The 17,500-nt window shown below is 40.2% G+C and overlaps 1 long non-coding RNA gene across 3 annotated transcripts in view; it reads right to left on the bottom strand.

Moving 5' to 3' along the window:
- Positions 1 to 17,500, bottom strand: part of LOC135103651 (uncharacterized) — a 272,999-nt gene that overhangs the window by 170,755 nt on the left and 84,744 nt on the right. Inside the window, exons 4-5 of one of the 3 annotated variants that reach the window (XR_010270147.1) lie at positions 13,887 to 14,001; positions 6,141 to 6,480 (exon numbers count right to left, since the gene is read on the bottom strand). This is a non-coding gene — a long non-coding RNA (uncharacterized LOC135103651). Of the gene's footprint in view, positions 1 to 6,140; positions 6,481 to 13,886; positions 14,002 to 14,223; positions 14,923 to 17,500 lie in introns of those variants that run through there. The other 2 variants (XR_010270148.1, XR_010270149.1) reach the window with 2 other exon arrangements.

The following is a 17,500-nucleotide window of genomic DNA, read 5'->3' as shown; positions in this document are numbered from 1 at the left end:
CACAGTGATACAGTGCACCCACAATACTGGTGGTTTATGAGGTAATAATCTCCGTAATAAATAGTGAAAGACAGAGAAGCGGCTAAGTTTATATCCTTCCCCTGCAATGCCACGACCACAATGGAAAATGGAAAGTAGACGCTCGTATAAAGACGAAACATTCCACAGAAACACCTTTTGAGGCGTATCACAGAGACCAAAACTCGCCCCTTACCAGTATTATTGCTTTTTTTTCCATAATTCCCCTTACCAGTATTATTGCTTTTTTTCCATAATTCATATTGTAGGTCTACAAGAACACATTCAGAAAGATTCTACATCATTATGTGTTGCATATTTGCTACTTTAGGGCCGAGAAGATAGTGATTTGACTCTGTAGTATTTGTATTCTTTGTAAAGCGTCTTGTCAAGCTTGCGAGGCTCATGTCACTGAAAATGTTATTCATGTGTGGAGACAGGTAGGTTGACCATGTCCATCAGCCGTGAGGAGGCACCTGTGCGACGAGAGAGAGAGAGAGAGAGAGAGAGAGAGAGAGAGAGAGAGAGAGAGAGAGAGAGAGAGAGAGAGAGAGAGAGAGAGAGAGAGAGAGAGAGAGAAAACTCGTTAGTAAAGGTTGAAGGTAATTAGAGAGCATCCGAAATATGAATATTGATGAAAATATCTTAAACAAATATGAGGACAGAGATACGAGTCCGTGTTATCGACTTTTGCTAATGAAGGGAAAAGAGTTGACTCATTATACCCATTACTGTGTTTGTGTGTGTGTGTGTGTGTGTGTGTGTGTGTGTGTGTGTGTGTGTGTGTGTGTGTGTGTGTGTGTGTGTGTGTGTGTGTCTGTGTGTGTGTGAGTAGGGGGGTGGGTGAGGACCGGCGGGGGGCGCGGTTCTGGAATAGACCGTTCACTAGCCTTTACTGTTTTTGTCCTCGTATTTTTTTTCTTCTGATACTACTTTTTTCTGCTTTTTTTTTTTTTTTTTTTTATGAGGCACAAGCAATCTTGTTTCAAGCTTTTCCTGTTGAAACCCTCCTATAAGTAATAAATTCCTCTATCGCAGCATCTCTCCGAGCAACATATCCGTATTTCCAGCTTCCGCAATACCCCGACTCACACATTTTCTCTTATCTCATTTACTCTCTTTCGTCATTTCATTTCACTTCGTCTCTCTCGATCATCCTCTCCCGTCTATCTTATCTCTTTTCTCCACGACCACGACCAACCACACTCACTGCTATCCCCTCCTGCCCCGCCTCTTCTCCCAGCCACCATAACCACCGAAACCACCTCCACTCACTGCTTGAAGCTGACCAATAGCTTTTCGATATTTGTCAACATTGGATGTCGATGTTCCATTTCCATCGAACTAAACTACGACCAATGAATTTCATTTTAATATATTTAATCTTATTTTTTTCTCTCCATTTACTTACAGTACTTAGTGAAAACAATTCTTATTGCTCGTTAATTTACTCGACTCTCTCTCTCTCTCTCTCTCTCTCTCTCTCTCTCTCTCTCTCTCTCTCTCTCTCTCTCTCTCTCTCTCTCTCTCTCTCTTTTACCAACCTTACCAACCTAATCATTGTAAACTAACATTTAAGTTTCTTCCGTCTCTTTAACAATTGGTAATAGTATCTTTTTTTTTTCAAGTACGATGCACGTTTTGTAGTAAACACAATAGGACATACTTTTTTCCTGGAAAAAATAACAATTAGTAAAATATATTTCCAGTTTCGGTACATCTATATGATATATAAATTAACCGGTACATCTATATGATATATCAATTAACCTTCCAGTTGCAATAGACATAATATTCCATAATGATGTTACAGCAAACGTACTCATGCATTATATTCTACGTATTGTATGTTTCTCTATAAACAGGAGTGGTCAAAAGAAACTAACAGGAGCAGCATGTACCCATTTGCATAGTGCAAAGGGGATGAATGCTAAAGTGTGGCTCTCTCTCTCTCTCTCTCTCTCTCTCTCTCTCTCTCTCTCTCTCTCTCTCTCTCTCTCTCTCTCTCTCTCTCTCTCTCTCTCTCTCTCTCTCTCTCACGCAGGCACGCACGCGCGCGCGCGCGCACACACACACACACACACACACACACACACACACACACACACACACACACACACACACACACACAAAAGGAGGAACGCCACTCACGCAGTCGTGGTCGTGTTAGGAAGCTGGTCGGTACATGCACGCTAATGTGCCTCCATTTAACGGTAATGCTTGATCCATTAATGTAATCACTGTGACATTAATTAACTATCGTGAGGCAGCACTCTCTCAGCAGCTCAACCAACGAGGAGACACGGAGAGACGTTGAGTGGGAGCTGAGCTGGAGAGGTTGTTGTTAAGACGTAAAAGAGAGGAAGTTTAGATAAAAACACGGGCAATTATATATGGTAGGTTTTCTGGAAGCAAATGGGAATGAAGAGTTTGTAGCTGTGATTTAAATATTTAATATGACTAGACTAAAATGCAAACGAAAAAAATAACCTAAGAAAGGTGATAATGATGCATTGATTAGAAATAATGATTAACGAAGATCACAAGACACTTTTTTTTTGTTTGCTTTTCCAAACGCGTTTTTATCAGTTATTAAGGCAAATACCTTTAGCTTTATAGAAATTTCTTTTATATCTAACATGGAATCAGACACATCCTATATTACAACTGCAATGATGAGGGAGCTACTCGCACATGCGTGCGCGTGCGCACGCCACCCCGTCCCCCACCAACACACACACAAACTCAGATTGACAAGCTATCACACTGACAGACAAGCAGGGATCTGTATCTGGATAAATGACTGGAAGATTAGCGACCGGATTAATATAGATGGAAAGGTAGAAGATATATAGGTAGACTGCAGAACATGATAGACATCTGGATGCACATATAAATAGGTAGATATAAAAAAAAGAGAGTCGTGTAGCAGATTTATAAGCCCAGGTGAAACAGGCCAAGAGATAGAGTGAAGCAGGAAATACGCGTTTACAGGAACACAACTACTGAGAGAGGCGAGATGGGGACGGCAAGACGCAAATTCTCATGCTAGACCTGAGCGTCTCGAGCCGCCGTGGAGGAGTAGAAGAGGGAATCCAGGAATATTAGATGTACCCTTACCTGTCCCCCCCGTATCATCTAAGGCGGAGGGAGAACCAGTCAAAAGGCCAACGAAGGAACACAAAACTCATCCCAATACCACAAATAGAAAAAAAAAGGTAAACTCCATAAAAGAATGAAAGAACAGACTACAGAAATACTGATCTCGTTAACGTATGTACGAGTATGTAACGTATGTACGCATGAAATGAAATTGGATACAAAAAAAAACAATACAAATACATATAAATCATAGAAAAATAGGGGAAAAAAAGTCACCTGCGAGGACACTGAGGGCCAAAAACTACTGAGAAATTGTTATCGCAAGAAAGGAAAAACTACACGAGCTCAGCATTTCCGATAGAGGCAAGCAAAATATCCAATGCCTCTTTAAATAGAAGCAATAAAAAAACGGAACTCCAGCATCAAAAGGAACAAAAAAAGAATCATCACTAAACCCCAAAAAGAAAAAAAAAATACACGTGTAAGCAAAACTGTTAACAACAACAAACAACAACAACAGCAACAACAAATATAATAACAACAGCAACAACAACAACAACAACAACAACAACAACAACAAACAACAACAAATAACAACAACAATAATAATAATGATAATAATAATAATAATAATAATAATAATAATAATAATAATAATAATAATAACAATAACAATGATAATAATAATAAAGCATTTCTATAGGTATAAAGCTAATTACACTCACCAGCGAATAGCTTCCATTTGCCTGGCCTCACGCCCCTCACGCCGGCCATGCATCAACGCCCATGGTGCTCGATTGGGGGCCCGTCATGTGGTGATTAATAATGTAAAAGTGGTGTAGGTGGTAGAGACCCTTCAACACCCAGGCATTACTATCGACAGCACGTGCTCAATCAAGCTGGTTCCCGCAAGTTACGACCGACCATTACTGCCCCCAAGGGTGTCTTCTCGCTACTGCTCCTCTTCCTGCCTTTACATTACCCAAAAAAGTCTCCCCCACACAGCAGCGCACCAAGCAAGTAGAAGAATATCAAATGTGACACTTTTGTTTAGAATCGATTCCACATCACATGACGCAGTAAAACTACGTCTGACATGCATCCCCTTGCCGATGTGCACGTCATTTATGTCTTGCTTGCGCATTTCCTTCGTTTCGTCCGGACAAAGAAACCAAAGGAAAGAAAGCAGCATTGTTGTGTCGCTCGATCTTCCTCCCTGGTCCACGGCGGCTTAGATACTTCGCTCTTTGGGCCACCAGATTCGAGTTACGTTTGAAGTCACACATGGAAGTAAAGAAATATTTATGTGGTTTTATCTGTAAAGACAAGAAACTGCTTATTCTTCAAAACCACTTTTCTATAACTTCACTATTATCTTTGAGTGAGACAAATATAATATTGTGTTATGATCAAGCAGCATATAATTTGTTCTTCTGTTTCAAAGAATATTTTGTTTGTTCTTACAATAGGAAAACTGTTTAAGATGTGGGATCTGAGGGCGTCGCGGATAACCTCTGACAACTTCGCCAACAATTCTCTTCTCCTTTATGCTGGTCTTCCTTGCATAAGGCGACAGGTTCTTATGGCACATCCGTGAGGACGTAAAGGGACGCGCTGAAAAACTCGTCAGCCAAAGACGTATTTTTGCGTCATGAAAAATACGACAATGGGAAAAGCTTTTATGAGTTTGGAATAGAAGACACGGAAAAGGCGCCCCCGGGACCTATGAGGGACGAGTAGGTGGCGTCTCCTGGGGTTACTACGGAGGTCGGGGGAAGGAGATGACACAACGGCAGGTACAGCCCGAGGCCACCACCTACTCAATTATGAATTAAAGGGAGGGCTGCCTGAGGGGGACAGGCAGTGAGAGGACAGATGAGAGGCAGGTGGCGGGGTGTTTATCATGCCATCAACACAAAGGCAAGGCAGAGGTAAGCGTACAATGGCTGCCGCTTGAGATCTATTATTATTTTTTTTTTTAAACAATGATGCATTCCTTTAATATACGAACCCACAGACTAACTCCTAAGTATTGTCTAGATGATTCACCAGAATGAACCTCCACGAAGTGCAGACCTCCATAGTTTACAGTTTTACTCATGTTACTTTAAATTCCACGTGAACAGTTCTAATACAAATATTTAGTAACTTTTAAAATATTTTATACTTGTCTAATATTTTAGAGCAACTGTCACACATTTCCTGTTTATAATAAAAAGTTTATGCCACCACTCCACCCTTCGCCAGTGACAGGAAGGCGAGGGGGACGAGACGCTGTCATCCTGCCCATCGGATTGCCAGGCAATGACGCATGCGACACTGGGACACGCATAAACTTAACTCGTCATTTCTGCGACACTATCCAAGTGTCTGCCTTGCACCCACCAGGACTCACCTTCTTGTTCGTGACTTTCATTGCCTACGTGTTAGCAAACTGCCTTTCTGATCCCCCTCACCCCCCCTCAGACCTTCCCCTCTGATAATCTCCCTGCCCTTACAAAATCACCCAGGAGCGCCTCCACCACGCAGCTGAGGGAAGACTTAATTTTCTTTATCACACATGAAGTAATTTTTTTTTAAGTAATTGTTTCCGCGACTTCATACTCATCGTCAGCAGAGAACGGGTCTCCTCAGATGTTCCTCTTCATGTGGATTACGCGAGTCCCTCCATATTCAAGGTGTGTGAATAGAGACTCGAATCCCAATTGTCTCGTGGTGCAGAGCTGGGCTAAGAATTTAATAACTTGGAGAAATTGAAAGAATGCTCTTTCCTCAGCATATAATTAGCAGTGACATTTTCAGGTTTTATATATATATATATATATATATATATATATATATATATATATATATATATATATATATATATATATATATATATATATATATATATATATATATATATATATATATATATATATATATATACACACACACCTTCATGTCTATTTCTTCATGTATTTTTTGTTCATCGATCTCTGTCTCTATACGAGTGCCTGATATTTATAGGTTGATAGATATGTACACATACATAGGTTGACATTATATAATAGCAGCTAAATATATAAATATATACTACACACACATACATACATACATGCATGCATAGATGCATACATACATACATACGTACATACATATATGAATACACTGATATAATGCATGAAAGATGGCATAACCTTCCACTGGTGAGGGAAGGGTGAAAAAGCAGGGCACGGGAGAGAAGGAGTCTCAGCCTCGCCTCAGCGGTCAATAGTCTGGAATTTTGTGTGTCCCGAGGGAGGAGGCGAGGCACCCGTGATGCGCCCAGGTAAGTCGTCCACCACATCTGAGGCACACCTGCGTGACTCAACTCTTTCCCTGTGATGGAAGGTTTTCTCTTGTGGAATATGTTTTTTTCCTGTGACTAAGATTCAGTCATTCTCCCACAATATGAATATTGTCCACAATACGAAATATGTGCCTGAATAATGAAAAGTGTGCAACAGCTTAATCCCACGAAAAAAAAAAAGTGACTTGTGATACACGCTTAATATTTACCTGATTACGAAAACAACATTAAGTTTTTTCTTTCATAATGTCAAACCATCAAAAAAGCTTAAAGTCAGAAAAAAAAATTGATTCCTATAACAAATGAGACACTAAAGCATTTTTCAATCAAGCTTCATTGCATTTCAAGACCGACGAAATAATACAAAAATAACCGACGAGGAACATTCATCTCTTCCAGTTTTACAATCAACAGTATACACAGCTACACTTTTCCAGCTTTTTTAGCTTTAACTTAAAAGAATAGTTTGTTAGATTTACAAGAAAAAAAATCGCACGCATGTCCTGTCAAGTCTAACATGTCTGGAGGCAACATTAAGATAGTCACAGAACACAATAACAGTAACAAAGGACAGGTAAGGACAGGTTTAAAAATACCGCCTCGATTTCTCTTTTTTCCGACTGACTCTCTCTCTCTCTCTCTCTCTCTCTCTCTCTCTCTCTCTCTCTCTCTCTCTCTCTCCTCTCTCTCTCTCTCTCTCATATATACACATCCCCTTCCCTCATCTACAATGCCCGCCTGAATTCCTCCCCTCCCTCCTCATGTTCACTGGTAAATTCACACCCGTCACCGTGTTTGCCACAAGACCGCAAAAATCAGTCCTCACTGAGCTTCCTCCTTTCCTGTCGCTGCGATACGACAACTAAATTTTCCTCCGCTTCAGCCACCACACATCAAACCCTCCCTGACTTAAGTGATAAGAATTACACGAGACCCACGCACGAGTAAGATCATTAGCCACGGATCTTAAATCTAGTGGGTTTCTCTTCCCCGGAAGGAATAATGTCACTTTTATGATGTGAAAACACTCCGCTTTGTTATTTATGTGACTCGTTATGTGGAAAAAATAAATGTCATAAAGGAAGTCGAGGTTAGGAAGGTTAGCTTTTTTATGTTAAAAAATCTATCGACATTGTATTGACAGTCTCGGAAAAAAATATATATATACTAAGAATTAAATGCTGTCAGTTATTGCAGCTGTGCTCATTTCTCTCTCTCTCTCTCTCTCTCTCTCTCTCTCTCTCTCTCTCTCTCTCTCTCTCTCTCTCTCTCTCTCTCTCTCTCTCTCTCTCTCTCTCACACAAAAATATGGAGGAAAACACAAAAGTCCTGAAAGCGTATTGTGAAAACAACAATAGCAATTATGTATTTTTTCCAATCAGTTCGCGAGGTCAGGCAGGCAAGGCTGGACTTCCTGCCTACACTCTTCTGGCATCCGGTGCTGTTCAAGCTGGAAAACTATTATTATTATTATTATTATTATTATTACTATTATTACTATTATTATTATTATTATTATTAATATTATTATTATCATCATCATCATCATTATCATCATTATCTTCGTTATCACCATCATCATCATCATCATCATCATAATCATCATCGTCATCATCATCATTATCTTAGTCATTATCATTATTTTGGAAGGTGACAAAAGGACTTAAATATATGTTGCCCTCGACACATGTTTTCACTTGATGACTGGTTATTTACCAGAATAATAAGATTGTTGATAGTGATGATGGATGGTGATGAGAGGCACTTGGGTATGTAAGTGCTGATAGATGGTCATGGAGGGATGCAAGTGGCAAAGAAGTCTGACGAATCTTGATGAGAAGTGAATAACTCGTTTTTATTTTTTCTATTTAAGTTAATGAACTCAAGTTAATTTCGGTAAGAACACAGTCTTGACGTGATGGATATCGGTACTAGCTAACTCATACTTTTGGTTTGCGTAATATATTCTGTTTTTAAAACCATTGAAACAGTTTAAAACCATTGAAAATAAACTGCCTTTAATCCAAGTCACTAAATACGCACTCAAATAAACTTTCATAAGTGAAATCTTTGTATACTAGTTTCAACAACACACAGTGGTAGTTTACAAAAATTACCTTCCCTTAAATGTTTCCTACGTAATGATGTCATTAATTTGTCAAGAACATTAATAAAAAATAAATGAATATAGATTGATAACTAACAAATGGATATATTTAAAAGAGAAAATGAGAGATTATTTAAGCAGAGTGACAGATACACAAGCTCCTCACCTTCTACATAATCACTACAATTATAACTTCACTGAGAGAAATATAGACCGGGAGAAAGATATATGCAGGTAGGTAGTTACACCACCTCCTCACCATCAGTATAATCACCACAGTCATCACTGCATGGCCTGAGAACACCAGAGACGCACTGCAAGCTGTCTCCTTGTCACGGCGAGGAGATACGAGGTGCACACCGCGGCTTACTTAACAGGCCGCGGGTCGATTTATTGAGTCGTGCAGAGAAGAAACTTGATCCGCGTGACGACGGATCATTATTTCCAAGCGCCTCGGACCGATAGTTAGGGAGACAGTGCGTACCCTTCAGCCACGGGCGATGTTCTGATGGACTTAATGCACACATACATACACAAAAAAAAAAAAATAAAAATAAATAAATAAATAATAATAATAATTAAAATAAATAAATAAAGAAAGAAAGAAAGAAAATAAATAAATAATAAATAAAGATAAAAAAAATAAGAAGAAAGAAAAAGAAAGAAATGAGGCACGTGTTCAGGTAAAATGCCATTATGGAAAGTATGTACTTCAACGCATCGCATAGTATCACAACAATGGTGATGATTTTTTTCCCCCCTTTTTAACGTTCCCCATTTTTCGCCTCTATCAGTGCATGCCTTTCAAATGATGTAAATTGAGATAACGTCATGCAATCCTCGCGTCCTCATTATTATGCATGGATTTTTTCACCGGAGCTAAGGTCAAAAGTAGCTTACACAGTGTGTGTGTGTGTGTGTGTGTGTGTGTGTGTGTGTGTGTGTGTGTGTGTGTGTGTGTGTGTGTGTGTGTGTGTGTGTGTGTGTGTGTGTGTGCGCACGCGCGTGCGCTTTATCTTTAATAATTTTTCTCCTTTCTTCAAGCAACTATTGTCTTATCAATGACGAGCTGTTTTCTTAAACTGGGGCAAAACACATTCATTGTAAAGTGCGTTTCGTACGTCTAGCACGACACACATTATACTTTGTAAATAATGTCAACTCTCTTTGAAACCTGCTCTAGTTTTATATCGAACCGGAGTTCCCGTACTGTCCCTTGAGTCTAACCACAACCATTAGAGTGTCCACTAAGCAATTGTGCTAATGAAAGTCAATACAAGCCTTGTTTATTTAAGCGTCATCAGGTGTCGCGATAAATCAATTAAAGTACAGCTACTAAAAGGCGACTCTTGCATCAGCTATATGTGTCTTAACAGGAGAGGAAAAGAACTTAAGACAAAGGTGACATGAAAAGGGCGAATGCCTCAAACGGGAAGCTAGCGACCTAGGAGGCTACAGTGAGCAAGTGCCGTGTTTACAAGGACTCTGCAGCATCACATTCATGTAAGAAGCATTCATCACGTGGGACAACATATGCACTTCTACACTTACTCATTGCAAATTAATCCATTAAGTTGCTGATTTATATTCTCGCTTATAAAGGGGATTATTCTTACCTTAGTTAAGCATGACGAACACTGCCTCGTTTCACTTCCAGAGCGTAATTTGTGTGGCTCAAAGCTTACCCAGAATTATACAAAAGAGGTGCAACGAGTCAGAAAATCCGTGTAATTTGGACGTCAAGACTAATAGTACTAGGTGTGTGTGTGTGTGTGTGTGTGTGTGTGTGTGTGTGTGTGTGTGTGTGTGTGTGTGTGTGTGTGTGTGTGTGGCAAAGCTTGTGCTATAGTTTGGCACTTTTCTAAATCCCCGGCTTCTAAGGCTGAACGATACACAGTGGACAGGTGATCCATGCCAGGCAAAGACTATACAAGATGAGGAGGAAAGTCGACGTTGATCTCCGTGAAAACTGATGCCTAATTGAGGAACAGTTTTTATCTCCCAAAGGAAAAAATGTTGGCTAATTTAGGCTAATTTTATGCTTTCTCGATTCTAAATAATTTATCGCTGACGAGGACCTATTTTCATAAGCGCCATTTTTGCCTGCTTAGAGCGAACGATATTAAATCCGCCCATCGTTACACAGCCAACGTCAGGTAAAAATTAATATCATTAATATAATAATTTTTGCCATTACTAATGATGTTAATAGTAATAATAATAATAATAATAATAATAATAATAATAATAATAATAATAATAATAATAATAATAATAATAATAATTATTACATTATTATTATTACGGTATTATTATTATTATTATTATTATTATTATTATTATTATTATTATTTATTTTTATTATTATTATTATTATTATTATTATTATTATTATTATTATTATTATTATTATAATCAGCATCATCAACATTATTATTACCATCAATATCAAGTACGTATACATCGTTATTGTAAGTTTCTTTACAATTATCACCACCATTGTTGACATCATCATCACTCCTGTCATCACTCAGTTCATTATCACCACCACCTGACTACCGGCCCCAGCACACACCACCTGGCGCTTGTTAGCACTGCTCTCCACTGCCTGAATTGAACGCTTCCTGCGAGCTCGGCGCGGCCCTGAACGAGCTGCAACACTCCATTATCTGCTGGTGTGTCGATTACGGCGGCGGCAAATAATTGGTCCCGGCTCCGTGTGCTACTTTTGTCTGCTCTCCTCTCACTAATGAGATGCTGTGTTTAATCACCTAATTATCCTATAAGTGCACGCTGCAAGGGACGCCCGAGTTTTAATTGTCAATTCTTGTGCGTGTATGTAACTAAACATTGGAGTCTTATCTTTTGTTACATGTTGCAGTCTTTATCTTTAATGTGCATGCTGGTTAAGTTATCTTGTAAAAGGGTGCGTTAAAAGCTCTATTGAACCATACGACAAAAGTAGTGATTTTTTATTTTTTTTTCAATAACTGATGAATGGAACTGCACTCTCCGAGCAAATCAATCTGTAACGACAGGGAAATAGACCAGAACTCCTACCGCACGCGCACATGCACACATACACACACACACACACACACACACACACACACACACACACACACACACACACACACACACACACACACACGGTTCTGAAGGATGTATAACTTGCTCCCCCTGATGCTTGTTACATGACGGAGGGGGAAAACGAAAAAAAAAAAAAAAAAGCTTAGACACAAAAAAGACTTGAAATAAATACCGGAAGAAAAATGCATCGAGGGGGGCAGGGGGGAGGAGGAGGAGGAGGAGGAGGAGGAGGAGGAGGAGGAGGAGGAGAAGGAAGAGGTAGTGGTGGTGGTGAATGAGGAGAAAGGAGAAGAGTGGACAGTAGAAAAAGAAAAAAAAAATAAGATTTTGGTGCAACAAATTCCGTGGAAGAAAAAAGGACTAAATGTAACGAAGGAACAAAACAAAACGCGAGGGGAGAAAAAGATAACAAGGCGGGGGAGAGTGAAGAATGAAGGGGAGGGAAAGTATTAATGGTGTGGGGATGGTGCTGGGTTGGGGGTGTTGAAAGAAATAAGGAGGATGATATTCTCTCTCTCTCTCTCTCTCTCTCTCTCTCTCTCTCTCTCTCTCTCTCTCTCTCTCTCTCTCTCCTCTCTCTCTCTCTCTCTCTTCTACCAAACAATTGCAAACCACATCTTATAAATTCAACATCTAACTACAAAAAAAAGAGAAAGATGACATACAAATAAAGAAACAAGAAGATTATGACACTGAGGAGAGAGAGAGAGAGAGAGAGAGAGAGAGAGAGAGAGAGAGAGAGAGAGAGAGAGAGAGAGAGAGAGAGAGAGAGAATTTAAGAACCGTAAGTGCCGAGGGAAAACTATGGAATACTACTGCCAGTGCTCCTGATCCTCCTTGACTGATACAAATGGCGCCCCTAATCCCTTATCTGTCCCTCCAATCTCTCTCTCTCTCTCTCTCTCTCTCTCTCTCTCTCTCTCTCTCTCTCTCTCTCTCTCTCTCTCTCTCTCTCTCTCTCTCTCACATCTTCATACATACTTTATACGTCTAATTCACGTTATAATTGTCTTTGTTGTTACGTAGTGTTTTGTCATTTCTAGGAACTTTTGTTGAGACATAGTGATAAGAGCCTCAAGATGATGGTGGTGGTGGCGGTGGTGGTGGTTTTGGTGTCATGTATATGTATAGCCAAGCATGAGATGGGTAATTCACATCAGTTTATTGTGTTTTTACCACCGACGGGATAAACAGATTTCACTTTACCTTCTTTTAAGTGTCTCGTCATAATTTCTTTTCCTTTCATTCTACCCTTGCATTTCCTTCATGTTTTCTCTCCATTCTCACTAATTTTCTCCTTCCTTCCCTTTTTCCTCTTTCTGTCCCTCTCCTATTGCCACGGAGCGAGTCACTCAGCTCGCAGGACAAAGTTTCAAAGCGTGTATCGGGAAGAGCTCGAGTCCTTACAAACTCCTGGTGGTCAGAGGAAAGTTTTCACCCAAGCAGTGTATCAGGTTTACAACCAGTCTGAGTGTGTGTGTGTGTGTGTGTGTGTGTGTGTGTGTGTGTGTGTGTGTTTTGTTAGTAAAAGATTTTATCTTCAGAGCCTATTGAAATAAGGTTATAAATTACTACATAAAAGCTACATTATTCTCAGGTTTCTAAGGCAAGGATATTTGGTCCTGAAAGTCCACCTCAACACTTCACTAAAACGACATACATAATGTTCTTTCATCTCAGTGACGACTCGTCTCATCTCTTTTAAAATGCCTCATAAAATGTTTTGTGTCCTTTTTCTCTTTCTACTCTCTTTTCCTGTCCTTTTCAGAGTGTGTGTGTGTGTGTGTGTGTGTGTGTGTGTGTGTGTGTGTGTGTGTGTGTGTGTGTGTGTGTGTGTGTGTGTGTGTCTCGCATCCATCCATCCATCCATCCTTGCAGGCTGTCGCCTCACAAAGACTATGGCTTTTTAATGTCTTCGTTTAGCTATTTAAGTTGCCATAAACTCTTTACGAAAATCGCTCTCGCCTTTTTTTTTCCAGCCATTTTTTTTTGCATCATCTTTTCATTAAAAAAGGCTGGTATCTCACCCAATGGTTTTCCTTATTTTCTATTCACTATATTTTTCTAGGAGTTACATTTTTTTTTTCCATACTTTCCTCTCTTTCCATAGAAAAAGGAGTAGTTGAGATGAGGAGAGGGCACAAGGAAAAGGAGGCAGCAGACCTCTTAGTGCTGGTCCCCTCACCTTCACATCTCAGGCGCCTTTCATGTAAATAATCACAAAAGGTGTCGTCTTACCTGAGTGACGCCTCCGCTGTGTCCCTCGCCATGCTGCTCTTGAACACAGCTCACTTTCAACTTCGGAGACGTCATTACCATTCCAGTAAGACTCAGCAGTTGAGGAGCACATTGACTGAAATCCCGGAAGTGAAAACAAATGTCTTACTCGCTATTCTGCAAATGCAAAATGTAAGGAAAAAAAAAACGACCCTGTCAGGAAAGAATCACAAATCACTACTTTTTTTTTTTTTTTCATTTAAAAAATTCCCTAGGTTCAATTTATCATGCTAACAAACACAGAAAAAATATCTACAAAAAGATTTGCATGCACACTCTTAAACCTTACCTTAAAATTGATCCCATGTAACATATCGATCTTCCTCCGGTTTAATACAACTCTTCCCAAGAGGCAGTGTAGGTACGTTATATCGACTCACAAAGAGTGTCACAGGTAAGATGCGAATATTACCATACTAGGCACAGAGCCACTGATTCTAATTCGATAATCCAGAAAGAATCACTACTTGAACGAATCGTTGGTTAATGCACCCAAGACTTAATATATTACTAGTGTTAACAAATATGATAATTTATACCGAAAAGCGATATTTGACTGTGGCACACTATGCATAAGTTATTTTGAGAGTAAATTCCAATGGCGAATCTTGAATATTTGGAGAGTTAGGTGACTGAGAGCCATTTGAGGCAGTATACAATAATTAGACAAATGGGTAAAGTAAAATCGAGAAATGAAACTAAAAACCTTTTGAAGGAAATTCGTAAGTTATCAGTCAGAAGGAAAATATAATGAAAAACAAACCTTGACAACAAAAGCAAAATTACTCGGGAATCACTACTGTCTTCTTGGGAAATCACCACATCGCATGCACTGTAATGGACGTCATTTGCAAAGATAAATACAGTCCATTCTCGCGCTCATGTCGAACGGAATGGAAAATATAAGTGGCGGTGCAAAAAAAAATCATTTCTTGCCGATGAGAGGAGAAAGAAAGATTGAGGTAACACTGACCAATGCGCTGACATCATGCTGTACCTGCAATGAAAGAAAAAAAAAAGGTAACAGTTCACGCTTCATCTTTTTTTTTTCACCTTTATTCTTCAAATAATAGTATTAATTCTTCGAATAAGTAGTCTTAACAGCTACACTATTTTTTTCTTTTTATGTAGGAGGGACACCGACCAAGGGCAACAAAAATCCAATAAAAAAAATAATAAAATAAAGCCCACTGAAATGCCGGTTCCCGAACAGGGTCCGATGCGGTAGTAAAAAAATTGGATAAGTGTCCTGAAACCTCCCTCTTGAAAGAATTCAAGTCACAGGAAGGTGGAAGTACAGAAGCAGGCAGGGAGTTCCAGAGTTTACCAGAGAAAGGGATGAATGATTGAGAATACTGGTTAACTCTTGCATTAGAGAGGTGGACAGATTAGAGGTAAGAGAGAGAAGAAAGTTTTGTGCAGCGAGGCCGCGGGAGGAGGGGAGGCATGCAGTTAGCAAGATCAGAAGAGCAGTTAGAATGAAAACAGCGTTAGAGGATAGCTAGAGATGTAACACTGCGGCGATGAGAAAGAGGCTGAAGACAGTTAGTTAGAGGAAAGGAGTTGATGAGACGAAAAGCTTTTGGTTCCACCCTGTCTAGCAGAGCGGTATGAGTGGAACCCCCCCAGACATGTAAAGCATACTCCATACATAGACGGATAAGGCACTTGTGGAGAGTTAGCAACTGGGAGGCTACGAAAAGCTGGCGGAAACGTCTCAGAACGCCTAAGTTCATAGTTGTTTTAGCTAGAAATAAGATGTGAAGGTTCCAGTTTATATTATAAGAAAAGGACAGACCGAGGATGTTCAGTATAGAAGAGGGGGACAGTTGAGTGTCATTGAAGAAGAGGGGATAGTTGTCTGGAAGGTTGTGTCAAGCTGATAGATGGAGGAATTGAGTTTTTGGGGCATTCAAACAATATCAAGTTTGCTCTGCCCCAATCAAAAATTTTAGAGAGATCAGAAGTCAGACATTCTGTGGCTTCCCTGCGCGAACAGTTTACTTCTTGAAGTGTTGGACGTCTATGAAAAGACAGGAAAAAGTGCAGGGTGGTATCACCAACGTAGGAGTGGATAGGACAAGAAGTTTGGTTTAGAAGATCATTGATGAATAATAGGAAGAGAGTGGGTGACAGGAGAGAACCCTGAGGAGCACCACTGTTAATAGACTTAGGAGGAGAAGAGTGACCGTCTACCACAGCAGCAAGAGAACGGTCAGAAAGGAAACTTGAGATAAAGTTACAGAGAGAAGAATAGAAGCCGTAGGAGGGTAGTTTGGAAATCAAAGCTTTGTGCCAGACTTTATCAAAAGCTTTTGATATGTCTACGGCAACAGCAAAAGTTTCCCCAAAATCTCTAAAAGGGAATGACCAAGACTCAGAAGATCACCAGTAGAGCGGCCTTGACGAAACCCATACTGGCTGTCAGATAGAAGGTTGTGAAGTGATAGATGTTTAAGAATCTTCCTGATGAGGATACATTCAAAAACTTTAAATAGGCAGGAAATTAAAGCAACAGGACGGCAGTTTGAGGGATTAGAATGGTCACCCTTTTTAGGAACAAGCTGAATGTAGGCAAACTTCCAGCAAGAAGGAAAGGTAGATGTTGACAGACAGAGCTGAAAGAGTTTGACTAAGTTAGGTGCAAGCACGGAGGCGCAGTTTCGGAGAACAGTAGGAGAGACCCCATCAGGTCCATAAGCCTTCCGAGGGATTAGGCCAGCGAGGGCACGGAAAACATCATTGAGAAGAATTTTGATAGGAAGCATGAAGTAGTCAGAGGGTGGATGAGAGGGAGGAACAAGCCATGAATCGTTCAAGATAGGGTTTTTAGCAAAGATCTGAGCGAAAAGTTCAGCTTTAGATGTAAATGTGATAGCAGTGGTGCCATCTGGTTGAAATAAAGGAGGGAAAGAAGAAGCAGCAAAGTTATTGGAGATATTTTTGGCTAGATGCCAGAAGTCACGAGGGGAGTTAGATCTTGAAAGGTTTTGACACTTTCTATTAATGAAGGAGTTTTCTGGCTAGTTAGAGAACAGACTTGGCATGGTTCCGGGCAGAAATATAAAGCGCATGAGATTCTGGTGATGGAAGGCTCAAGTACCTTTTGTGGGCCACCTCTCTATCATGTATAGCAAGAGAACAGGCTGTGTTAAACCAAGGTCTGGAAGATTTAGGTCGAGATAAAGAGTGAGGAATGTACGCCTCCATGCCAGACACTATCACCTCTGTTATGCGATCGGCACACAGAGTTGGGTCACTGACACAGAAGCAGTTGTCATTCCAAGGAAAATCAGCAAAATACCTCCTCAGGTCCCCCCAACTAGCAGAGGCAAAACGCCAGAGGCACCTCCGCTTAGGGGGATCCTGAGGAGGGATCGGAGCGATAGGACAAGATACAGATATGAGATTGTGATCGGAGGATCCCAGCGGAGAAGAGAGGGGAACAGTGTAAGGAGAAGGATTAGAGGTTAGGAAAAGGTCAAGAATATTGGACGTGTCTCTAAGACGGTCAGGGATACGAGTAGGGTGATGCACCAATTCCTATAGGTCGTGGAGGATAGCAAAGTTGAAGG

This window comes from Scylla paramamosain, chromosome 9, assembly GCF_035594125.1.
Source record: "Scylla paramamosain isolate STU-SP2022 chromosome 9, ASM3559412v1, whole genome shotgun sequence".
NCBI lineage: Eukaryota > Metazoa > Arthropoda > Malacostraca > Decapoda > Portunidae > Scylla > Scylla paramamosain.
The sequence above is the reverse complement of the archived record's forward strand: the minus strand, read 5'-3'. Positions and strand labels throughout refer to the sequence as shown.